Source organism: Theropithecus gelada, chromosome 11 (genome assembly GCF_003255815.1).
Source record: "Theropithecus gelada isolate Dixy chromosome 11, Tgel_1.0, whole genome shotgun sequence".
In the NCBI taxonomy this organism is placed as follows: domain Eukaryota; kingdom Metazoa; phylum Chordata; class Mammalia; order Primates; family Cercopithecidae; genus Theropithecus; species Theropithecus gelada.
In genome coordinates, this window is record NC_037679.1 from 107,002,998 (window position 1) to 107,014,095 (window position 11,098).

The following is an 11,098-nucleotide window of genomic DNA, read 5'->3' on the forward strand; positions in this document are numbered from 1 at the left end:
CCTCTCTCCTTTGTGCAGTCTGCACAAGGACTGCCTTCCCAGTCAGTTTTTTTTTTTTTTTTTTTTTGAGATGGAGTCTGGCTCTGTCACCCAGGCTGGAGTGCAGTGGCGCGATCTTGGCTCACTGCAACCTCCACCTCCCGGGTTCAAGCGACTCCCCTCCTCAGCCTCCCCAGTAGCTGAGATTACAGGCACCCGCCACCACGCCCGGCTAATTTTTTTATATTTTAGTAGAGATGGGGTTTCACCACGTTGGCCAGGATGGTCTTGATCTCCGGACCTCATGATCTGCCCGCCTCAGCCTCCCAAAGTGCTGGGATTACAGGCATGAGCTACCGCGCCCGGCCCCCAGTCAGCTTTTTAAATTTTTGCATTCCTATATTTTATTTTTAAGTGACATTCAAAATTGTATATATTTATCATGTACAGCATGATGTTTTGAAGTATATACACGTTGTGGATGACTAAATCTAGCTACTTAATGTATGCATTCCCTCATAGTTATCATTTTTGTGGTGAGAAAGCTTAAATCAACTCTTTTAGCAGTTTTCAAGAATATTTTGTTATAACTATAGCGTCCATGTTGTACAATAGATCTCTTGAACTTCTCCTTTCTATCTAACTGAAATTTTGTATCACTAAACATGACCCCAATACCTACCCCTCCCAGCTGCCCCAGCCCCTCCTAACCACCGTTCTACTCTCTACTTCTATGAGATCAAGTTTTATAGCACCCACATGAGTGAGATCATGCAGCATTTATTTTTCTGGGCCTGGTTTATTTCACGTGACATAGTATCCTCCAGTTTCATCCCTGTTGCAAATGACAGGATTTTCTTACTTTTTTATGGCTTAATAATATTCCATTGTGTGTATATACTGCATTTTTGTTATCCGTTCATCTGCTGATGAACACTTAGGCTGATTTCATATCTTGGCTACTTACTTGAAGTACTGTTCATTAAGCAAAGCCAATATCTTGGCTTGATTGATTCAAGTACTGTGAATAGTGCTGCAATGAACATGGACGTGCAGATATCTCTTCAACATACTGATTTCATTTTCTTTGAATATAAGGATACCCAGAAGTGGGATTGTTGGATCACATGGTAGTTCTAATTTCAATTCCATGAGGAACCTCCATACCGTTTTCCAAACACACAGAAGATGGAATTTAGTGGCTGTACTAATTTACATTCCCGCCAGCAGTGTGCAAGGGTTCCTTTCTCCACATCCTTGCCAACACTCATTGTCTTTTGTCTTTTTGATAATAACCTTTCTATGAGGTAGGAGGTGACATCTCACTGTGGTTTAAATTTGCACTGCTCTGATGATCAGTGATGTTGAGCCTTTTTCATATACCTGTTGGCCATTTGCACTTTCTTTCGAGAAATGTCTAGCCAGGTCCTTTGTCTATTTTTTTTTTTTTTGGGGGATGGAGTCTCGCTCTGTTGCCCAGGCTGAAGTGCAGTGGTATGATCTCAGCTCACTGCAACTTCTGCCTCCTGGGTTCAAGTGATTCTCCTGCCTCAGCCTCCTGAGTATCTGGAATTACAGTGGCACACCACCATGCCCGGCTAATTTTTGTATTTTTAGTAGAGACAGGGTTTCACCATGTTGGCCAGGCTGGCCTTGAACTCTTGACCTCAGGTGTTCTGCCTGCTTTGGCCTCCCAAAATGCTGGGATTACAGGCGTGAGCCACCAGGCCTGGCCTGCCTTTAAAAAATTTTTAAATTGTTTATTTATTTTTTATTTTTTGAGACAGAGTCTTGCTGTGTCGCCCAGGCTGGAGTGCAGTGGCACAATCTTGGCTCACTGCAACCTCCACCTCCCGGGTTCAAGTGATTTTCCTGCCTCAGCCACTTGAGTAACTGGGATTACAGGCATGTGCCATCATGCCTGGCAAATTTTTGTTTGTTTGTTTGTTTGAGACGGAGTGTCACTCTGTCGCCCAGGCTGGAGTGCAGCGGCACGATCTCGGCTTACTGCAAGCTCTGCCTCCCATGTTCATGCCATTCTTCTGCCTCAGCCTCTCCAGTAGCTGGGACTACAGGTGCCCGCCACCAGGCCCGGCTAATGTTTTTTGTATTTTTAGTAGAGACGGGGTTTCACCGTGTTGGCCAGGTTGATCTTGAACTCCTGGTCTCAAGTGATCTGCCCACCTTGGCCTCCCAAAGTGCGGGAATTTTAGGCATAAGAGACTGCGCCCGGTCATATTTTAAAAATAAGATTATTTGTTGTATAGCTATTGAGTTATTTGAGTTCTTCATACATTTTTTGGTATTAACCCCTTATCATATGTATAGTTTGCACGTATTTTCCCCTGTTTTGTAGGCTGTCTCTTCACTCTGTTTTTTGCCCTGCAGAAGTTTTTTAGTTTGATGTAATCCCATTTGTCTATTTTGCTTTTGTTGCTTGTGCTTCTACCAGCATTTCTCATCCAGGACGGGGCACCTCCCAAGGTGTCTGACTGTGGACATGCTCCCCTCTTCAGGGTGGGGCCACTCCTGGCCCACAGTGGTGTGCTTTTTCTTCTGTCTCCCATCAGAACACAGGGTACCAGCAATATTTACTCACTAAGAAATTGTTTCCTTTCATCTTTCTTTCTAAATTATAAAATGAAAAGTCACCTTCTTTAATGTTCAACATTTCTGGATGTCTGATTTGTTTAATTGTATAAACAATTTATAGATTTAAATTTACTGATTTGTGTTAAACTTATTCACCACTGTTTATTTATTACCTAACCAGTTCCCGGGTAGTCTATGGGGTTCTAAACTGTAGCAGTGAACAAAACCGACGAAAATCCCTGCTTTATTGGAGTTTACATTTTGGTGTGGGAGATAGGCAGCAAATAAACACATTCATAAATAGATAATAGGTCAGGTGGTGTTTGTTGAGGCCGACGTATGTCAGTGTGCGCCACTTTAGATAGGGTGGTGACATTTCAAGAGAGACTCCCCAAAAGTGAGGGCATCACTGAGAAGATAGCCAGGGAAGAAGTTTTCAAGTCAGTGGGAAAGGCATGTGCAAAGGCCCTGAGGTGGGAGAGGCCAGTGTGGCTGGAGTTGACTGAGAAGGAAAAAGTTTACAGGCGTGGGCTCCAGAACCAAGCTGCCTCAGTTCAAACTCCTGCTTACAAGTCAGGTCACCTTGGGCAAATTATTTACTCTCTCTGTGCCTCAGGGTTCTCATCTGAAAAATGGCAATAATGATAATATGTACCTCAGAGGCTTGTTATGAGGATGAATAATTTCTAAGCACTTAGAACAGGGCCTGGCACATAGTAAGTGCTCTAAAAGTGAATCTTAACCTAAAAAAGGAGAAGAATGATGAAAAATCCAAATTGAAGCAACTATTTCGATATCATAAAATTACTAATCTACATTCTTTAAAAATGTCAATGTCTTAAAAGACAAGAAAAGGCTGAAGAATTGATTCAAATTAAAGGAGACTAGAGAGACACGACAACTGAATGTCATCTGTGATTATGAGCTGGACCCTGTGCCAGGAAAAAATACTCTAAAGAATATTAGTAGGATTAAATTGATTAAATTAGAATACAGACTGTAGATTAGACAAAAGTATCATATCAATATTAAAGTTCCTGACATGGATAACTATATTTTGGTTGTATAAGAGAATATCCTTGGTCTTAAGAAATACACACAGGGGTATTAAGGGGAAAGGGAGACATGATATATGCAACCTACTATCAAATGGTATAGAGATAAACTGTGACACACACACACGCACACACACACACACAGCCTACTTCTTTAACCTAATATGTTAGTATCCTTCTCCTAGTTTCCTATACTGTAGTCACGTTAGTCTCCTTGGTATTCCTTAAGAATACAAGTATGTTCTAGATCAGAATGTAGGTATTCACTGTTTCTTTGCTTAGAATTTCTTCTCCCAGAAATTGACTTGAATGGCTTCTTTCTTCATTCAGGTCTCCAATTCCCTTTTCTAAGAGAGCTTCCTCGACTCCCCAACCTAAAGTGTCCCCTCTCCCTAGAGCGCTTATCATTATCTGAAAATAATTAATTCATTTCTATGCTTCTTTTCCTTTTTGTCTTTTTCTTCCCACTAAATTGTACATGTCGTAAGAGGAGACATCTTCTAGATCACAACTCCATCTTCAGTACCTAAAATAGTGCCAGAAACATAAGCTCTCAATATATATTTGTTGAATGAATGGGATGGGATAGGGGTGGGTTGTTGTGGGATAGGAGAAGACTCTAGGAGGAAGGTCAGCAGCATGAACACAGTTATTGGAGAGACTGTGTGTGCATTAGTGTCTATCATTCCATCCTACTACAGGTGTAACTTTTTAAGAAGGGAGATATGTTGGCCGGGCGCTGTGGCTCAAGCCTGTAATCCCAGCACTTTGGGAAGCCGAGACAGGCGGATCACGAGGTCAGAAGATCGAGACCATCCTGGCTAACACGGTGAAACCCCGTCTCTACTAAAAAATACAAAAAACTAGCCAGGCGAGGTGGCGGGCGCCTGTAGTCCCAGCTACTCCGGAGGCTGAGGCAGGAGAATGGCGTAAACCCGGGAGGCGGAGCTTGCAGTGAGCTGAGATCCGGCCATTGCACTCCAGCCTGGGCGACAGAGCGAGACTCTGTCTCAAAAAAAAAAAAAAAAAAAAAAAGAAGGAGATACGTTTAAAAGAGGTGGGCAGGAGAAAGAGAGAAAGCACAAAGAGGAATGTTCTCACTCATAGGTGGGAACTGAACAATGAGATCACTTGGACTCAGGAAGGGGAACATCACACACCGGGGCCTATCATGGGGAGGGGGGAGGGGGGAGGGATTGCATTGGGAGTTATACCTGATGTAAATGACGAGTTGATGGGTACAGCACACCAACAAGGCACAAGTATACATATGTAACAAACCTGCACGTTATGCACATGTACCCTACAACTTACAGTATAATAATAATAAATAAATTTAAAAAAAAATAAATAAATAAATTAAAAAAAAAAGATATGCTTATTTGAAACTTAGAGGTTGATCATAATCAGCACTTTTAGAGAAAAAGAGGAATCAAAGGAGAGGAACTTTGTTGACATGTCCAAAACAATTGTAATGTCAGCTATTTCTTTCCTTTTTTTTTTTTTTTTTTTTTGAGCCAGAGTTTTGCTCTTTCACCCAGGCTGGAGTGAAGTGGCTCAATCTCGGCTCACTGCAACTTCCGCCCCCCAGGTTCAAGCAATTCTCCTGCCTCAACCTCCTGAGTAGCTGGGATTATAGGTGCTCATGACCACCCCTGGCTAATTTTTGTATTTTTAGTAGAGAGAGGATTTCGTCATTTGTCCAGGCTGGTCTGGAACTCCTCAGGTGATCCACCCACTTCAGCCTCCCAAAGTGCTGGGGTTACAGACGTGAGCCACCACGCCCAGCCTAATGTCAGCTATTTCTTTTTGATGACATAATCCACATTAAAATTGTATCTAGAACAGTAAAAGGAGCCAGTCTCCAATGACATCCACATGGGTGTATTGTCCTTTATTTTGGAAAATTCCCCTTCCATCTTTACTTAGTACAATGTTGTAAGTTTCCCACTCTATTGGGATCGGCACCTGGATGTTGTCTTTGGCTCTCTTCATCCTTACATTTTCTTTTTTACCTCCTAAATTCTCAATTCTTTGTGATACTTCTCTTATATTGCTCTCACATGTCGACCTATGATGTGGGTCAGTGTTTCTCAGTGTGCTCCTTGCATCTGCTGTATCACTTGGAGAGCCTGTTAATTATGCGGATTCTTTGGCCCCAAATCAGAATCTCTGAGAGGGGGCAGCAGGGAAACTGTTAACTTTTAAAATTTTTCATTTTTTTAAGTAAAATATACATTTCAAAAATTCAAAATATACTAAAGGATATGAGATAAAGAATTTTTCTCCTAGACTCTGTTTCTCAGCTACCCTTTTCCCTTTCTTAGAAGTATGCATTGTTGCTTTTTTTTTTTTTTTTTTAAAGGCAGGGTCACACTCTTTCACCCAGGCCTGGAGTGCAGTGGCACGATCTTGGCTCACTGCAACCTTCGCCTCCCAGGTTCAAGTGATTTTTGACTCTTAACCTCCCAAGTAGCTGGGATTACAGGCGCATGCCACCATACCCAGCTAATTTTTGTATTTTTAGTAGAGACGGGGTTTCACCATGTTGGCTAGGCTGTTCTCAAACTCCGGACCTTAAGAAACCACCTGCCCCAGCCTCCCAAAGTGCTGGGATTACAGGTGTAAGCCACCGCTCCCAGCCTAAAAGTATGCATTGTTATATTACTTTCTTTTTTTTTTTTTTTTTTTTTTTTTTTNTTTTTTTTTTTTTTTTTTTTTTTTTGAGACGGAGTCTCGCTCTGTCGCCCGGGCTGAAGTGCAGTGGCCGGATCTCAGCTCACTGCAAGCTCCGCCTCCCGGGTTCACGCCATTCTCCGGCCTCAGCCTCCCGAGTAGCTGGGACTACAGGCGCCCGCCACCTCGCCCGGCTAGTTTTTTGTATTTCTTAGTAGAGACGGGGTTTCACCGTGTTAGCCAGGATGGTCTCGATCTCCTGACCTCGTGATCCACCCGTCTCGGCCTCCCAAAGTGCTGGGATTACAGGCTTGAGCCACCGCGCCCGGCCTATATTACTTTCATATATATTTTTCCAGAGTTTTTTTGTGCATAGACATGCAAATACATGCATATATTTTTCTTTCTACTTTCTTATTACACAAATGATAATGTACTATGCTTATGATTTCTGTAAATTGTTCTTTTGTTGTCATGTGCCAATATATTTTGGAAATCATGCCATAGTGGTATATGAGGAATGATTCACGTTTTTCCCAGCTGTATGGATTTTCATGTATGGATGTGCCATAAATACTTAACAAGGAGCCTATCAATGGAGGTTCGCATTGTTTTCAGTCTTTTGATAATAGGAACAATATTGCAATGAATAACCTCTGACATGTATCATATCCCACTTGTATAAATATACCTGAAGAAAATTTTCCTGGTCCAAAGAATATGTACATTTAAAATTTTGACAGATAGTGCTAAATTATTTTCTGTATAGATTAGTAAACTCACCAGTGAAAACATCTGGGCCTTCGGATTTCTTTCTTGGAAGGCTATTAATTATTGATTCCATTTATTTGATAGAAATAAAGCTATTCAGATTATTGATCCTTATGTGAATTTTGGTAGTTTGTGTCTTTCAAGCAATTGGTCCATTTCATCTAAATTATCAAATTTGTTGGCATAGAGTTGTTTATAGTATTCTTCTTTTCTCCTTTTAGTACCTATGTGATCAGTAGTGATAACCCTTCTTTTGTTTCTGACATTGGTAATCTGTGTCTCCTCTTTTTTTCTTGGTTAGTTTGCGTAAAGGTTTATCAATTTTATTGTTCTTTCCAAAGAACCAGTCTTTGGTTTTGTTGATTCCTTCTATTGTTTTTCTGTGCTCAACTTCATTGATTTCTGTTCTAATTTTTATTCCTTCTGTTCCTGTGTTAGGATTAAATTGTTTTTCTTGCTCTAGTTTCTTAGGTGGAAGCTTAGGTTATTGGCTTTACATCTTTCTGTGTTTCTAATACATGCACTAAATTTCCCTTTAATCACTGTTTTTGCTGCACCTCACAGATTTGGATAAATTGTATTTCCATTTTCATTTAGTTCAAAATATTATAAACTTCCCATAAGAGATAAGTTGTTGAGCCTATATAACCTAAAAACTGACATATTTGCTGACTACCTGTGCTTAGAGAAAACGCAGAGAGCCATGTGAGGCTGAAGTTGTGGAAACAACGGAGCTTGCGAACCAAGAAAGTGGAACAGGTTTTAGGTTAGCAGGGAAAGGCGAGAGAGAATTCCAGCGAAGAGTTCAGATAGTAATTCCTATTGGGAGAATGTCTATTTGGAAAGCATTTTATTTTAAATCTATAAAATACATGACAAAATTACCAATTTAACGTGCAATTATGGGTATTCGTAATAATATTTTCTTTCTTTTTTCTTGGGATAGAGTCTCGCTCTGTCTCACCCAGGCTGGAGTGCAGTGGTGCGATCTTGGCTCACTGCAGCCTTTGCCTCCTGGGTTCAAGCAATTCTCCTGTCTCAGCCTCCTGAGTAGCTGGGACTATGGGTGTGTGCTACTACTTGACTAATTTTTTGTATTTTTAGTAGAGACGGAGTTTCACCATGTTGGCCAGGCTAGTCTCGAACTCCTGACCTTGGGAGATCCACCCACTTCAGCCTCCCAAAGTGCAGGGATAACAGGTGTGAGCCACCGAGCCCAGCTCTTAGTATTTTCTGATTAATGACTGTAAGAAAGTGCTTTAAAATAGTCAAAACATACCTTTTAAAGCCTTATTCTTTGAGCCTTATTCTTTGACCCATGTGTTACTAAGAAGTGTGTTGTTTAATTTCTAAATATTAGAGGGATTTCCTAGCTATCTTTCTGTTACTGATTTCTAGTTTAATCTCATTGTGGTGTGTTAAATTCCTTTGTATGATTTCTATTCTTCTAAATTTGCTAAGGTGTGTCTTATGGCCCAGAATGTGGTTTTTCTTGATGAATGTCCTGTGTGGGCTTAAGAATAATGTGTATTCTGTTGTTGTCGAGTGGAATAATCTATAATGTTAATTAGATCAAGTGATTGATAGTGCTGCTCAGGTCGACTATATCCTTACTGATTTTCTGCCTGCTTGATTTATCAATTACTAACAGAAAGCTGTTGAAGTTTCCAACTATAAATAGTGGATTTGTCTGTTTCTCCATTCAGCTTGGACTTTGGCACATTTAGGATTGTTATGTCTTCTTGGAGAATTGACCCCTTTATCATTACAGAGTGCTTCTCAATAACAGAAAAATTTCCTCATTCTGAAGTCCGTTTGTCTGAAATTAATATGGCTCCTCCAGTAGTCTTTTGATTAGTGTTAGAACGATTTATCCATCTTTATTTCCTTCCTTCCTTCCTTCTTTCTCTCTCTTTCTTTCTTTCTTTCTTTCTTTCTTTCTTTCTTTCTTTCTTTCTTTCTTTCTTTCTTTCTTTCTTTCTTTCTCTTTCTTTCTTTCTTTCTCTTTCTTTCTTTCCTTTCTTCCCTCCCTCCCTCTCTCTCTCTCTCTTTCCTTCTCTTTCTTTCTTTTTTTCTTTCTTTCTTTCTTTCTTTCTTTCTTTCTTTCTTTCTTTCTTTCTTTCTTTCTTTCTTTCTTCTTTCTTTCTTTCTTTTTTCCTTCTCTCTTTCTCTTTCTTTCTTTCCTTTCTTTCTTTTTCCATTCCTTTATTTTTAATCTGTCTTTATAATAAGAATGGTTTTCTTGTAGATAATATATAATCTTGCTTTCCTTATCCACTCTGACAGTGTCTGCTTGCTTGCCTGCCTTCTTTCTTTCTTTCTTTCTTTCTTTCTTTCTTTCTTTCTTTCTTTCTTTCTTTCTTTCTTTCTTTCTTTCTTTCTTTCTTTCTTTCAAGACAGGGTCTTTCTCTGTCACCCAGGCTGGAGTGCAGTGGCATGATCATGGCTCACTGCAGCCTTAATCTCCTGGGCTACAGTGATCCTCTCTCCTCAGCCTCCTGAGTAAGCTGAGACTACAGACACATGCCACCATGACTGGATAATTTTGTTTTTTTTTTTTTTTGCAGAGATGGGATTTTGCTATGTTGCCCAGGTGGTCTTGAACTCCTGGGCTCAGGCAGTCTGCCTACTTTGCCCTCCCAAAGTGCTGGAATTACAGGTGTAAGCTGCTGTGCTCAGCCTCTGTCTCTTAATCGGTGTATTTACTGATATAGTTGGATGAATATCAACTATTTGCAACTATTTTCTATTTATTGCCAGAGGCTTTCTGTCTTCCCTGGTTTCAATTGAGCATTTTATATGATTTCATTTTATCTGCTCACTTAGTTTATCAATTATATTTCATAAAAATTTTTAAAGTATTTTGCTTAGTTTCAGTATGAATTTTTGACTAATCTAAGTCTATCTTCAAATAACACTATACCATTTCACCTGTAGTACAGATACTCTCTTTAGGTTGTACTCTTAAGCAAGTCTTTAGGGTTTTAGAGATAAATGTGTGGAGGACTGAATAATCTAGTTTATCTCTCATTGGTGGAAAAAGAGTTTAAGGAATCCCATACTGCCTGCTTCTCCCTGTATCACCTAAAGGTTTGCTTTTATGAGTTTTTGATGCTATGTGATTTGGTGCACAGATATATGTAACTCATATCTTTATCATGCATTACACCCTTTATCATTATAAAGTGCTTTAAAAATCTTGTAATTGCTTTTTGCTCTTATCTCTGATATTAAGATCATATCCCCAGCTTTTTTATAGTTAGACTTTTCAGACACACTCTTGCTATCCTTTTATTTTTAACTTTTTTGAATTTTGAGCACACATATTTGACTATGGACAAAGAATTCTACCTCTGCCTATATGCCCTAAAATGCATTCTACATCTGAAATCACACTTTTCTTGTGCAGAGATGCATCCATATGCATATGATCTTTACCAAAGAAGTTTCCAAGTTTATTTGTGATGGATGAGAATGTGTATTCAAAGGTAATATAGTACTGGAGTTACCTTCAGGGGTATCATACTCCTCTTGACTCAGCCCCTACCTCGTCACTAAAGATTTGTTTTTAAAGGAACAAAGCAATAGACAATAGAAAATCTCTTTTAGGTGTGCCCAAAACAGAGTTTTGCTTTGCAATCCAATTTGCAAATTTTAAAAAAAGTGTATTTAGCTATTTCACATTAATTCCAAGACAAATGTTTGGTTTTTGTCATAACATTTCAAGTTATATTTTCTATTTTCACAATTTATAACCTCTTCTTTTGTGTGTTTCCTGTGCAAATACTAAAGCATTTGTATTTTTATACAAATGGTTTCCTTTATAACTGTGTTATTTATAACACCCTATTCACCTGCATTTCTTGAGATAAGGCCAATTAATTTCCTACAATGAGCAGCAATAAAATTAACATCTTTGTTCTTCCACCTCCCTCCTGGTGTTAGTTTGGAAGGGGTGCTATAACAAAGTACCAAGATGTGGGTGGTTTAAGCAACAGAAATTATTATCCCACAGTTCTGGAGGC